General features: G+C 36.1%; 1 non-coding gene across 1 annotated transcript; it reads left to right on the top strand.

Annotated features, from left to right (window-relative positions):
* The first annotated feature begins 16056 nt into the window (after positions 1–16056).
* Positions 16057–16128, top strand: Trnat-ggu. Its single transcript has one exon. It is a non-coding gene; the product is annotated as a tRNA-Thr (tRNA).
* The last annotated feature ends 299 nt before the right edge of the window (positions 16129–16427 follow it).

Here is a 16427-nt window from a genome sequence, read left to right as displayed (position 1 = left end):
TACAGAAGACCGCAGCCAAATAGCACTAGACCCTACTCATAGTGTTGTGTTCCTGCGGGTGAGTAAGGCTGCCAGAGCTCAACGAGGGTGCGGTGTGCTGATGACGGGAGAACTTACGGAACTAACTTATTCCATCTATCCTTTGAGTCATCGGCAACCCGAACCCTCCTTGGAACTTATACAATCCTTTTTGCTGTGAACTTAACACAGCAAAAGGGAATGTACAAGTTTCTAATGGGGTGGCAACGCGCATATGACACTGTTTGAGTTGCAGGCGTCCATAGATTACGGTGACCGCTTTAAATCAGGCGGACCGTATGCTTGTTTGCCACTGACGTAGTATAAAAAAAATACTACGATATGATATCGACCAATTGTATTCAATATTTTTTCACTCTTAAGTATCAAGGGAGCATTTACCAGGGGCCTATTGCATAACAAGTTACAACTCATATTACAAGCGGCAGTCCCCCTCCAATTCATTTTATAAGAAAGAGAGTTCCACTCCACTTGTAATACAAGTTGTAAATTGTTATGCAATAGGCCCCAGTTGGGGCATTCAAACTTTTTTTTTTCTAAAACTTCATTTTTGATACTGTCATAGCTCATATCAGAGCAAATTCTTCTCGTAATTAGTATCTATGTTTCCTTAAACAAAAACATTATTTAAATTCTAACTAAACTTATCCCGTCCATTTCGTATGTTGAGCTTTTTGTATGAATATATTAAAGTTTAGAACAGTCTCTAACCTAAAAAGCTAAGAGCAAAATTCAAGTCCCAATTTTCTTTAAAGCTAGAACCGCTTCAAATGTTCCGGGTAGCATTTTATTTCAAATTACGGCCCGATTCTAACATTAGGCTACGTCAAATATTAGCTTGAGTTACGATATAGATCGGTATCGTCTCGTCAACAGATCGCAGTAACATCTTATTTTACACTTCTTAAGCTTTGTTCGAATACGTCATAAATTAAACTAAGAAAATCAGCACTAAATCCAAATCCGAAATTTGACAAAACATAGTGCTTTTAATGTCCGAAAAGCTTTTTATTTCGAGTTATAGTTAAAAAAAACATATCAAATATTTTTTTTTATGTTTAAATATTAATTATTTCGATATCTAATTGGAACAATATTATTTTTACTCACATCTCAGCAGTATTGTTCAAATACGTCAGAAATTATACTAAGAGCAGTATCCATCGTCCAAGTGTGTGGTCAAGAGTAAGCCCATTTATAATTTAAAAAAAAAAGAAATTCAGCTCAAAGCCTAAATCAAAATTTTTGCCTAAACCTAGTGCTTTGAATGTCCAAAAAGCTTTTTATTTCGAGTTAAGGCTCCATTCGAATTTTAAGATACGTCAAATATTAGCTCTAGATACGATTTTCATATCTTAATACTCTTATATCCAATCAATATCGTAACATGAGCTAATTTTATAAAGTTGAAAGAATCAAACGTGACTTTGGTTGAATAAAACTATCTACAGCTAATTAAATTAATATCTCAATTTTTTTTCACTGCCCATGTTCGTAAATTTCTGTTTTTCCCTATAATTGACTGGAAGAAAATTCCTTCAGGTATTAAAATCGCCATTTGTATTTTTTAATGTGCAATAAAGTTTAAATAAATAATATAAAGTTCCAGCTTTGTATTTGATAGATGAGACGAAAATTCGACATTAACATATAACATATCCAACCCCTATCGTATCTTGGTCTAATTTCACACGCATACGAAAGCCCGAATCGGTCCGCTAGCCTGAGGTCACTGACCCCAACCTACTTCAGTCTGGCTTGGACGCCGAATTGTCCTTTTTATCTTTTTTGAGAGATCGTGTGTCCTGCTTTAAAGAAATATACATAGTTTTTAACCGACTTCAAAAAAGGAGGAGGTTCTCAATTCGACTGAATGTTTTTTTTTTTATTTTTTTTTTTTTGTATGTATGTTCCTCGATATCTCCGAGAATTGTGGACCGATTTTCAAAAATTTTTTTTGATCGAACGGGTATAACCCCGAGATGGTCCCATTGGCACCAAGTCAGGGTCTGATGATGGGATCCTGGAGAAATCGAGGGAACTCTTCAAATGTTATAGGCACATGTAATGTTTTTAGTGTATTTTTCAAAGGTAAACCAGTATTTACGCCTGATGGTAATAATTTTATGTGGCTGAGCTGATGATGGAAGGTCAACTCCTCAATGGTTAGGAGTTAAAGGATAATTCTTTCACTAGTGTACATGTATTCGGACTGATACGTATAATATCAATAGGAACCACTAAAAATCAACAAATAAATAAACTTTTTAACAAAAAATAAAACCGCCTTCAAAAATAAGCGCGTTACAAAACACGGAGAAACTAAAAAGCAAAAAATAATAAACCTTTGAATTCAGATTTCTTATCGTATTGCAATAATCTAAACATCCAAATTATAAACAAATCAATTATTTTTGGAGTCGGTGCCAGCCTGCGTATAGTTGGGTGGGGCAAACAGGCAATAGCAAGGCGACGAACAGGTCTGGTACCGACTGCAAAAATAATTGATTTGTTTATAATTTGGATGTTTAGATTATTGCAATACGATAAGAAATCTGAATTCAAAGGTTTATTATTTTTTGCTTTTTAGTTTCTCCGTGTTTTGTAACGCGCTTATTTTTGAAGGCGGTTTTATTTTTTGTTAAAAAGTTTATTTATGTGAAATATATTTCTACGGAGTTTTAGCTTGACTAAATTCTATTTATTAACCCCCGACGCAAAAACGAAGGGGTGTTATAAGTTTGACGTGTCTGTCTGTCTGTCTGTCTGTGGCATCGTAGCTCTCTAACGGATGAACCGATTTTGATTTAGTTTTTTTTGTCTGAAAGCTGAGTTAGTTGGGAGTGTTCTTAGCCATGTTTCATGAAAATCGGTCTACTATGTCGCGGTCGGGGGTTTTTTCAAAATTTTAATTTTGTGGTTAGGTTATGCCTGAGTTAGTGATACAAGCAGCTAACTACACTATGGTAATAATCTGTTTACACTATATGAAATGTATTTATCCATACTAATATTATAAATGGGAAAGTGTGTGTGTCTGTTTGTTTGTCCGTCTTTCACGGCAAAACGGAGCGATGAATTGACGTGATTTTTTAGGTGGAGATAGTTAAAGGGATGGAGAGTGACATAGGCTACTTTTTGACTCTTTCTAACGCGAGCGAAGCCGCAGGCAAAATCTAGTAGTGAAATAAAGATTTTTTTTTAATACGAGGAATAAATAGAGAAAAGAAGTACCTACTCTCATCATAAAAATCTGCTACGCAATGCACATTATAATTATGTTATTGCCACATCCATAGGTGACGGCAACTGCTTACATTGTGAGTGTTGGATTTAAGTTTAAAATCCGCGAAATGCTTTGAATTATTGCAAAAATTGAGCAACAGGACACGTTATTTCATCATCTTAATTTTTTTTGCAAATGCAATAATTTATTATACATTTAGATTATTATTTAGAAAAATAAAATGATAAATAATTTCTAAAATAATCTAAATAAAATAAAACTACATGCTAAAGCGATATCCGAAAACACTATTTAAAAATTTAGTATTGCGATTTTGCTAGTGTATAGAAAAATAATGTTCATATGTCTGAGAAAAACGCTTTTAATTATGTATTTGTTTTTTTTTAAACATTGAAAAAAAATCAATGCAGATATCTAAAAGCATGCGTGAATAATGGTCAACTATCAAATAATTAATAATCAATAATTATATCAAACAGAATCATAAAAATATAAAAGTTTAATAAAACTTTTTTTCATGAAGGGTAAGATAAGTGTTAGCGAAAGAATTACTAATTCTACAGAGCTACTGAAATGCTAATCTTAATTGTTTATAACCTCTAAAAAATTAAAAATTGCAAAGACACATGTCAAATGATTTGTTAAAGTAGACATTCAAAATTAATTGAAATATTATACCATTTGCCTCTACGCGGCAAAACAGAGACATGACAGAGTCATCACGGAAAACTCTCATACTATAAAAATTTGTGTTACAAGTTGCTAAGACACATTTATTATTGATTTGTTAAAATAAACATAAAAAATTACGAGTAATGGTATTTCTCAGAGGGGCTAAATCCTTTTTGAAGATCTCTAGGCGACAAAACAGACACATAACCGACCAGATACCCAAGAATTTCGCAATTTTATTGTCAATGTTCAAATTTGCCAATACACATGCATCTTATTTGGAAAATAAACATTCGAAATCCTTTTCGAAAACCCAGGCTGCAAAGCAGACCGGTCACGTCAATATCTCATATTATTATTTTAAGTGTACTGGCAATTAAAAAATAGGCAATGTACTAGGAAGCAAGGACGTATTAATTGTATTTATTAACATAAACATTGTAAGCCAAATGTGGTTGGGCCTTATAGTCACAAGGCGGTAAAAAGGCAGACAACATGCCCGTCAAGTCTTATCATACTGTATGTATCAAAACTAACCAATACGCATGCATTTTATTTGTCAAAATAAACATGAGAATGAACTGAAATAGTCAGAAAGGCATTTTAACCCTTTTCAAAAGGCAAGGCGGCAAATACAGACAGTCACGCAAATCTCGCACTGTAAGTGTCAGTCCGAGACGGGGCGGGGCGCGGGACCGCACGCAAATGACAGCGACGCGCGGATCGATGCCATGTGCCCGCATTCCCCCCCAACCCCCACACGTACGCATAGACACGCACACACGCATAGTAATCTTAAAAAAAATTAAATATAAGCATTATTGATAGCAAGTACAAACTTGAATTACATAATAGGTTAAGTCGGCGCGCGCTTAATTATACCACGTGGTAATTATTTACCTGAGTCACGTGAGCACGAAAGCTTCTCAAGCAGTTCTACGCACCTGGTTACAGTTTTGGGGGGTATTCTGTGATGAGTATGAGCCTGTTTGTGCACTCACTACACGCAACACACACTGTCAACAACGGGAGCGCGCAAAACACGTGCGTTGCGGTCGGGCGGTCGGGTCGGACTGGCGCGCGCCGTTGCCTGCATCCAGGCGTGCAGTGGCGCTTAAGTTTCAGTGACGTTTGAACTTCTTGCAGAATTGGGGGGATGTACACAACAAAACACGAAGGGGGACTAATAAATATTTTAATAATTGTATTATGAATCGTTTATTAGGTTATCTTTTAACTGGAAATGTGTTGGTTTGGTATCAAACGTAGCCGGTAATGTATCTACGCATGCTGAGAGTTAATAAAAAATGTCATGGTTTTAGGGACTTGTAAATACAATTTTCAGTACAGATAGTGTTTTTTTTACGCACTAGTGCGAGAAGTGGTTCATTATATGCCAGGTCGAGACTTTGGAGGGCCATCTGTACTGAAAAACGTCGTACGATACACGTGCCAAAAGGAAATTCGTAACTCGTGTCGATTTAAAACACTCCCTTCGGTCGTGTTTTAATTTATCGCCACTCGTTTCGAACTTCCTTTTTTACGCACTTGTATCGTAATGTACTATTTTGTATAGTTTTAAAGCAGTAATTCACGGTCAGTTGAACTAGATTTATACTCATACTAGACCGTGTTTTTTTTTTATGTCGAACTTCCGATATTTTTTACACAGAACACGACGCAGTTTTTACACGATACTCTCAATATACACGATAAAAGTAGGGATTAAGCTAGCAAAATGTACAAGTCAATAAAAAATAACATAGAATCAAAATAAAATACAGAATATGGCCTGAATTAAACGGCGTGCGAACTTGCATGCGAGTTAGGCCTGATTTAGACGGCGTGCGAACTCGCATGCGATTTTAGTTACATTGCGGGCTGTCGAGGTTAGATTAATTTGCACAGCCATCCAATACCGCAATGTAATAAAACTCGTATGCGAGTTCTCGTACCGTCTAAATGTGGCCTAAGTTACATTGCGGGCTGTTGAGTTTACATACAATTTTGAACAGCCATCAAATAATGTAATAAAACTCGTATGCGAGTTCTCGTGCCATCTAAATGGCCCCTAAGATTCATAATAGCAGAATAATCAACCAAATCGTCACTACTTTTAAAAAAACTTGTATCTTCGTCTGTCAATGAAAAGAAAATTGTAGTAAGTATGTATGGAATGCATATAGACTTACTGCGTTTTAACTTTGAGGAGCAACGTGAGATATGAGATTTTTTCAAAGTAATGTTAGTTTTAATAGAGTAGTATTATATTAATTAGTATTTTTAAGTTAGTTTTACATGTACCGATGACTTTTGAATAAATGCTTACTTAACTTGAAAAATAAAAAAAAGAAAAAAAAACTTATTTATATATCTTACTAGCTTTTGCCCGCGGCTTTGCTCGAGTTAGAAAGAGACAAATAGTAGCCTATGTCACTCTCTATCCCTTCAACTATCTCCACTTAAAAATCATGTCAATGCGTGTTGCCGTGAAAGACGGACAAACAAATAGACACGCACACTCTCCCATTTATAATATTAGTATGGAAGTATGAATGATACTTATAATTTAATTGACATAGTTCTTGTCATTTCCGAGATCATGATAAAAATTACCGGTAAATTATGGAACAGTAATTCAAATTCTTTGCATTTAAACTAGCGGCCCGATTCAATCTTAAATACATATCAAAATTAGATCTAGACGCGATATGGATAGGAACGGATATGTTAGAATTAAAAGTGAAAAAGCTTCAAAATAAACATATAGAGGGTTATTTTAGTTAAAATAAAATGCCCTTTACACATTAGGGGACTTCCGGTTCGAACGCCATCTTAGCGGTATCGTGTCGTGAATAATTTCTCCTTCTTTTGCTCATTAATGTTGTTTAAAGTGTAATATCGATAGCTTATTATGCAGTAAACTAATGTTATAGTCAGAAGCTGACTAAGAATGAATCTCGAAAAGCGTTTAGCCACTTTTTTTGTCGTCAACGGCCGATAGTCCACGTACTCTTGTAAAATCTAGCTATCAATTTACAAGTGCCAACTCGCCGTACAGTCAAGTGTAAAAATATGGGTGTACACATCTTAATCAAAAAGATGTCCTATAGCATCTTAGTCCGCTGTAATAAGAGCGTATTTATGTGCCATATTTATGAGACGATTTTTTCAATACATATTTTTGCACTTGACTGTACACTGTCGTACTTACCGTACCAATTAGCTTATAGCACCTTGACACTGGCAAAATAGTCCCACCAATGGACTGAGGCCATTTAATTTTAAAAACTTAACTTAACCACAGTATAATAAAGAGTACTAACGTACAGTATGCGGTTGCCGAGCATTTGCCCGCTCCCCGCTGAAAGTGCCGCCTTTCAACTGAACGTCCCTCTCGGTTATTTCCTGAACAGGGTTACCGCCTGTCAAAAACGTGAACAGTCGACCGGATGTCATATCTCACTCACAAAAGCATGGTACGCGTTCACCTACACGAGCTTAGAACAACTCCCAGCCAGTCTGTGACCACGGACGTAACGCGCCTCTTTCATATATTTGATCGCCAGTGTCCGAGGTGTGACTTAACCCTTTGCACAATTCTAGGCGTTTGCCATCCCAGTCACGTTTAACCCCGGTCGACAACAGAGAGAGCTGCCAATTCCGAACCATAATCAGAAAGGGTGAATTCTCCAAGATTTTTTTCTTATTTGCTTTTAAATTTGAAATAGGAGCGATGAATTTGGATATTTCATTTAGGTTTATTTGAATTGACAGCTAAATATTTCTGTCACTAGCCAGAGATACATTTTTTATCCCACTATCTTTGGTCTGTGAAGCTGTAGGAACTTAGGTTAGTTAGGGGTCAAATAATTTTGGTTTTTTTCTTATAAATGGAGGGACGGATAGAATGAGGAGAGTTTGACGGCTTCGTCTCGTCTTTAGATGTCATAATTTACACAACGAGTGCTTATTGCTTTTTAGGCCAATCAATGAGGATATTGTGCGATATAAATTATTTTATTTTACAAGATTTACAATTTTTTCTCTTTAGTTTACAAGATTTTTTCTCCATGTTACGCGCAACTTTGCAGTTTCTGGATAAGTACATTTGTCTACGATTTATACCAGATATTATATTATTTGCTATTTCTAATATGGTTCCCGGCTACCAAAACAATCGTGCTTTTAAATGACTGTACCTATCTTAATCTGTTGTAGGGGTAGTTAATGGGGTAGTTCACACTCCTTACAATATATTTTTATTTTATTATACAAAAACGAAAAAAAATAAAAAACAAAATTGATGTAATATTATGTAGGGAAAAATTTTGCTCCGATAAGGTATAAACGTTTTTAGGTAAGTAGTAACAGAAATAGAACAACAATTTTCCAGTATAATGTAATTTTTTTTTTTAACCCCCTACGCAAAAACGACGGGGTGTTATAAGTTTGACGTGTCTGTCTGTGTATGTGTCTGTCTGTCTGTCTGTCTGTTTGTCTGTCTGTCTGTGTGTGTGTCTGTCTGTGGCATCGTAGCTCCCGAACGGATGAACCGAATTAGATTTAGTTTCTTTTGTCTGAAAGCTGAGTTAATCGGGAGTTTTCTTAGCCATGTTTCATGAAAATCGGTCTACTATGTCGCGGTCGGGGGTTTTTTCAAAATTTTAATTTTAACTATAGATCACAAACAAACATGCTCATTTTATTTTAAATTAGATCTCATTAAGTGTGCAGGTTTTTTTGTTATAGTTTCAATCAAAACTATGTATCGCTATTGGCGTTATTATTTATTTAATCTTTATTCCACAATAAAAAAAAATACAAATGGCGGGCTTAATGCTGTAAGGCATTCTCTACCAGTCAACCATAGGGCAAAACAGATCCCTATCGCTATAATATCGCTATCTGGAAACTAAGCTAACCACAAAATTAAAATTTTGAAAAAACCCCCGACCGCGACATAGTGGACCGATGTTCATGAAACATGGCTAAGAACACTCCCGATTAACTCAGCTTTCAGACAAAAAAAAAAGACTAAATCGGTTCACCCCGTTCGGGATACATATAATCACGCCATAAAGGGGTACAGACATGAACTACACAGACAAAAAGACAGAAACAAATTGTGTCATTTTTGCCAGCCTCTCGCCTACGCCACAATTTAACCCATATCCCACAGTCGACTTCTACAAAAAAAAAAAATATAAAAATATAATATATAGTTAAAAAAATATCTAGTCAAAATACCCAATTGACTGGTCTACGAAAAAGGTTTACGCTGAGATTTACAGAAAAGTTAAACGTTGTTGTGCGTCCGCTTTTCTTATTAGTCCGTTATTTTTTAGCCCTTGGCTGCCCTTGTGCAGATTTGTGAGTTTTTTGATTAAATCGTCAGCGAAAAGTTTAATCAAATGCGAATAGTTTTGGACTAACAGACGCGAAATGTTTGTAATTTTTCTAAATAAGGTTTGGATTTTTATGGGGGAGTGTAAAAATCTAATAATGTAAATTTTAAAAATTGTTTATTTGTGTTTGGGTAAAAAAAATATATAAAAAACTATGTACAATACAAGTGCAATTACGATACAAGTGCGAAAAAAATAAGTTCGAAACGAGTGGCGACACGAGTAACGAATTTCCTTTTCGCACGTGTATCGTACGACGTTTTTCAGTACAGATGGCCCACCGAAGTTTCGACCTGTCGTATAATGAACCACTTCTCGCACTAGTGAGTAAAAAAACACCATCTGTACTGAAATACTTTTTTGCACCCTATATTCTCGATGCGATGTGCATACCACGCTAGTAGCCTTTTCTAAGCGTCGCCGTGATGATCTTATGCATCAAATATAGTACATTTCGATACAAGTGCGAAAAAGAGGAAGTTCGAAACGAGTGGCGATAAATTAAAACACGACCGAAGGGAGTGTTTTAAATCGACATGAGTTACGAATTTCCTTTTCGCACGTGTATCGAACGACGTTTTTCAGTACAGATGGCCCACCGAAGTTTCGACCTGTCGTATAATGAACCATTTCTCGCACTAGTGCGTAAAAAAACACCATCTGTACTGAAATACTTTTTTGCACCCTATATTCTCGATGCGATGTGCATACCACGCTAGTAGCCTTTTCTAAGCGTCGCCGTGATGATCTTATGCATCAAATAAATAAATAAATATTGGGGACACCTTACACAGATCAACTTAGCCCCAAACTAAACAAAGCTTGTAATTTGGGTGCTAAGCGACGAAATACATACTTATATACATAGAAAACATCCATGACTCAGGAACAAATATCTGCTCATCACACAAATAAATGCCCTTACCGGGATTCGAACCCAGGACCGCGGCTTAGCAAGCAGGGTCACTACCGACTGAGCCAGACCGGTTGTCAAATAGACTTAATAGTGATTTATACGTATACGGTCCTACGTTCTACGAGGACGCTACGGGCTACGAGATCGTAGCATGCCGTGCTACGCAAATATGTCACCGACCAAAGTAACTTTTTTTTTTGTAACGCCATTTTGACTGCCATGCTCGTTCTCAGGGCTAAGTTGGACAGCTGTCTATCGTTTGTCACTACGTACAAAGAGGATCGAGTATTATAGAGAGTTACTGTCGAAGTAAAATGTGTAATCACAGTGCATAGACTGCCATCTCTTGACACAGGCTTAAAACTTTTGAACCTCAGTTTTGACAATTTGGCCCATATTAAGCTTTTTTTTTGACATTCTTACACAGATTGACTGAGGCCCACGGTAAGCTCAAGAAGGCTGTGTTGTGGGTACTCAGACAACGATATATATAATATATAAATACTTATATACATAGAAAACATCCATGACTCAGGAACAAATATCTGTGCTCATCACACAAATAAATGCCCTTACCGATTCGAACCCGGGACCGCGGCGTAGCAGGCAGGGTCACTACCGACTGCGCCAGACCGGTCGTCAAGTAATATTCTTAGCTTGTTATCTGTACGGTACTGAGGTACGTCTTTTTCTTAGACTTTATCTGTCTATACGGAGTTATATGTCTTTACTACGTATCATAAAGGAATAAGTATGGGAAGAGTTGTAACTCCATACATCAGTAAATGCGTTATTTCTATAGGCATAGTTAAGTGACATCTAGCGACAAGCATGCGTCAAATAGCGTGAATCTACTACTACTACTCGATACTAGGCGGTAGCAGTGTGTCGTCGGCCAAAAGTTAATTAGAATTAATATATTAGAACAGTTTACAACTTATATTACAAGTAGAAGGAATTGAAAACGGAAGTGTGTGTGTGGATTGAGTGAGCACCTTCCGAAAATAAAAAAAAATATGCTGATCATTTAGTAAAAGTTCTAAAACAATTGTAAAACGAATAACATGTGCTCACTCAGTTCTCACAAACTACCAACGAAAACAGTGAATATATTCATTTAACATATAATATTTATATACTAACATTTAGTAAAAAATAGGCCAACCTACCTCTATAAATATTAGATCACCTAGTGACGTATTAAATTTTTTTTACAAATAGTTTCTTATGCTCACTCAATCCACACACTTTTGAAAAGCCGAATTTTGATGAAAAACATAAGATTTAGACCGCTATTATATGTGTATAGTTTAGTAAAAGTGAAATGGGAATTTGTAAAATACAAAACGAACCACTAACGTGTCAGGTTTTTTTATAATAAATTTTTGTAAGTGCTCACTCAGTCCACACGTTTTGAGAAAGTTAAAAATGTAAATATCTTACGATTTGTAGCACCTAAGACACTCGAAAGTACTTCAACATTTAGTAAAAATTTTTACTAAATATCCACCATCTAATATTTTATATTCGTTGTCTGGTTTTAAAGATAATCAGACATAACTTTTCTCATACAAATGTATCAAGTACGGTGACCACACTATGTCGGCTCCTGATTTTCCCCACCTTCCCATTGTCATATTGAGATTAGGGAGTTTCGTTCAATTTTGATAATAGTTTACCGGATTTGTAAGTGGGAGCGAGAAAAGAATAACTATTTCTCGCTCCCACTTACAAATCCGGTACGCTCATCTGTTAGCGCGATTAGATTACCAGGTTCTGGTTTCTTACTAGTGAAGTATTATATTCTTTGTTTCTTACCAATTATTATTCATGTCCTTTTTAATGCATGCATGTTGATATGGTTATTATCCTGACGATGATAAAAATTACACAATACACATCATCACTAGGCCAAGAACATAACCTAAAAACAGTTTGCAGATGGAGAATTAATATGGTATTAGTTTAATATTATCAAAATTGAACGAACGAAACTCCCCAATCTCAATATGACAATGGGAAGGTGGGGAAAATCAGGAGCCGACATAGTGTGGTCACCCTACTTGATACATTTGTATGAGAAAAGTTATGTCTGAATATCTTTAAAACCAGACAACGAATATAAAATATTAGATGGTGGATATTTAGTAAAAATTTTTACTAAATGTTGAAGTACTTTCGAGTGTCTTAGGTGCTACAAATCGTAAGATATTTACATTTTTAACTTTCTCAAAACGTGTGGACTTAGTGAGCACTTACAAAAATTTATTATAAAAAAACCTGACACGTTAGTGGTTCGTTTTGTATTTTACAAATTCCCATTTCACTTTTACTAAACTATACACATATAATAGCGGTCTAAATCTTATGTTTTTCATCAAAATTCGGCTTTTCAAAAGTGTGTGGATTGAGTGAGCATAAGAAACTATTTGTAAAAAAAATTTAATACGTCACTAGGTGATCTAATATTTATAGAGGTAGGTTGGCCTATTTTTTACTAAATGTTAGTATATAAATATTATATGTTAAATGAATATATTCACTGTTTTCGTTGGTAGTTCTGAGTGAGCACATGTTAATGGCTGTATCTTTTGATTTATCTTTTTACAAATTCAGAGATTCGTTTTACAATTGTTTTAGAACTTTTACTTAATGATCAGCATATTTTTTTTTATTTTCGGAAGGTGCTCACTCAATCCACACACACACAAAACGGAATACTGATTAATATTTTTGTAATATTAACTAAAAATTGTAGAGCATTAGACTTTTCGTCCGTCGGGACATCTATTGAGAAGTAGCAGTACTGATAATTTACGATAGTTGACGCGTGATTGTCGCTAGATGTCACTTAACTATGCCTATACAAATAACTCGCATTTATGATGTATGGAGTTACAACTTTTCCCATTCTTATTCCTCTATGCCATGTTATATCACGTTCTAACAAGTATGTAATTGCGAAAGTGATGCATGATGTGACAAGTGACAAAAGTAAGACTAGTGGGCTAGTTCACCATAGCAACATTTAGCACTGACAATTTGGGGCCTATCGTCCAACCCGAAGGGTAACTAGGCCTTACTGGAATTAGTCCGGTTTCCTCGCGATGATTTCCATCACCGAAAAGCAACTGACAAATATCAAATGACATTTCGCACATATGTTTCGAAAAACTCATTGGTACGAGCCGGGGTTCGAACCCGCGACTTCCGAATCGTAAGTCGCACGCTCTTACCGCTAGGCCACCATGCGCTTGCTATATTAATACACGTAATAAACAAAAGTCCAATATGTAAATAGTAATATTCTACACAAACAAGTACCTACAGCCCACTGCTGGGCATGGGCTGTAATAAACAAGGGCATATGGTGCGTAAAGTGCGTAATCATTTATTCCCCCGACTGTCCTGCAGGGCGGCAGTCGTTCACACAAGTGTAATATATATATTTTTTTTAAATGGTTCTTTTATACGGTAAAATGTTTTTAAACTCACTGCAAAAACGACGGGTGTTATAAGTTTGACGTGTCTGTCTGTGGCATCGTAGTTCCGCATCTTGTGGGGACGAGTCACCGACTGCCGGAAATAAAATTGCATACCGTTTTATTAGGGTTCCGTAGACAACTAGGAACCCTTATAGTTTCGCCATGTCTGTCTGTCCGTCCGTCCGTCCGTCCGTCCGCGGATAATCTCAGTGACCGATAGCGCTAGAAACCTGAAAATTGGTACCAATATGTAAATCAATCACGCCGACAAAGTGGTAAAATAAAAAGTGAAAAAAAAATGTTTTGTTAGGGTACCCCCCCCCCCCCCCTACATGTAAAGTGAGGACAGATTTGTTTTTCATTCCAACCCCAAAGTGTGATATATTGTTGGATAGGTATTTAAAAATTAATAAGGGTTTACTATAATCGTTATTTGATAATATTAATATTTTCGGAAGTAATCGCTCTTAAAGGAAAAAAAGTGTGTGTCCCCCCCCCCTCTAACTTTTAAACCATATGTTTAAAAAATATGAATAAAATCACAAAAGTAGAACTTTACAAAGACTTTCTAAGAAAATTATTTTCAACTTGATAGGTTTAGTAGTTTTTAAGAAAAATACGGAAAACTACGGAACCCTACACTGAGCGTGGCCCGACACGCTCTTGGCCGGTTTTTTATCCCCTAGCCCAGTATTTCCATCCCCTAGTCCATCACTTTCATCCAATAGCCCAGTTAATTTTAGATTCCATTAAATCTCAAATAGTCCTTACACCCTGGCGGGTGTTGCTTCTGTGTGTGTCCCATGATACGGGCAAGGGCAACATCCGCTCGGTGTACCCCTTACATTTCATTAAAATGTCAAAAGGGCCTGTACGCGTTGGATTAGGCCCCGCGCACGCCTCGCAAAGGTCCGGAACACCATTGTTTCGTGATGGGAAAGATATCAAAATACTTAAATACATAGACAGCATCCATGACTCAGGAACACATATCTATGCTCAACACGCAAACATATGCCTTACTGGGATTCGAACCCTGACTGCGGCTTAGCAGGCAGGGTCACTACGCGCTAAGCCAAACCGGTCGTCAATATTATGTCTTTGCTACATCGATGGAAAAACTATCACGCGTTTATAAGTTTTTTAATTATGATCTTCTTGCAGCCAATGAAACTTAAACCTTTTTCCTTAGACTTTAAGATCGACGTTTTGCATGTTTTCACTTTAACCTAGAAACCGATAGATCTGTTTTACGAGATGTTTTATAGCTTTTTTACTTCTACACTTCGTCTTTAAACAGCTTATTTCTCGATTTGCTTTTTTATTGACAAGGCTATTTTATTGGTAGTACTGCTGTTGCTGTGAAGCGGGAAACTCAAGGTTATAATTATAATAATAAACATGAAATAAATGTCAAGAGGCCTAGACCCGTCATTCTTTTTGCAAAGGCTGTCCATTGCCATTCAACGCGGTAACGCGGCGAGTGTAATGGGCACCTTTGCACCAGAGGTTGCGCGGGGAGGCCTCTTCCAGTAGGTTTTCTTTTTTATACTCGATGTAAGTTTTTTAGTTTTAGACTTAGACATTTAGGTTTTTAGATTTAATTTCATTTTATTTGTAAGCTAATTTGTACCCATTTTATACTTTAAATTGAATAAAAATAAATATCATAGAGGCTGGCAAATAATGTTACACTTGACATATACTTATAAAGCACTGAAACTTGAGTAGTTTCATGTGCTCTGACCCCTTCAAACAATTTAACTCTATGAAAATAATTTAATTTGTTCTTAGAGTGTGAGTGGGCTATTTTTTTCAAAGTTGTCCACCCCACTTTTATTTATTTGGATTTTTTTATGTGGTTTCCACTCAGAATCGCGAGCTCTTACTACTCGTATTCTAATAGGAGAAAAAAAGTATCCCAAAGTTTTTTTCCTATTCCGTTACCATTTTTTCATACATTTTGTATGGCGGTAACGGAATGGAAGGTTCGAAAAAGTGTATGGAAATCTTGGGACATTGTTTTTTTCTCCTATCAGGATCGAAAGAGCTCGCGATTTTGAGTAATAATCGCGTAAAAAGTACGCATGTTACAAAAAAAGTGGGGTGGACAACTTTGAAAAAAAAAATGGGCCGCATGGTAACCCCATCTCTCTTTGCTAGCTTGTAATCACCTGAGATGATTCAGCTAGAAGGTCGAACCATACTGTTCTACCTTAGGAATGGTTAGAGGGCGCCACGAGCCTTCGGGAATGTCATATACTTGGAATTTTCGACCCTTGCCTTCGTGACCCGGTGGCCGAGCGGTTTAGGTATCCGTCCGGTAAACGGAGGACGCTGGTTCGATTCCAGCTCGGGACACTGGGAGGCCTTGGTCACTTTTTCTTTGTATATGACATTTATTTCATGTTTATGAAGTTTATTTAAGTCTTACTCTAAGATAATACAACATTTTAATAAAAGGTAACTTAAAATAAATATTTACAAATAAACTAACTATTAAACCCCGCTCCTTATCGTTTCTGGTGAAAAAGTATAATAGTATGTTTATGAAGTATAATAGTAGTGTGGCTACTTAAAATACAAATTAAAATATTTTCTATGAAAATAATTTAAATTTATTCTTAGAGTGTGAAGGTTATATTTCTCATAATAATTAT

This window comes from Leguminivora glycinivorella, chromosome 21, assembly GCF_023078275.1.
Source record: "Leguminivora glycinivorella isolate SPB_JAAS2020 chromosome 21, LegGlyc_1.1, whole genome shotgun sequence".
Classification (NCBI taxonomy): Eukaryota; Metazoa; Arthropoda; class Insecta; order Lepidoptera; family Tortricidae; genus Leguminivora; species Leguminivora glycinivorella.
The sequence above is the reverse complement of the archived record's forward strand: the minus strand, read 5'-3'. Positions and strand labels throughout refer to the sequence as shown.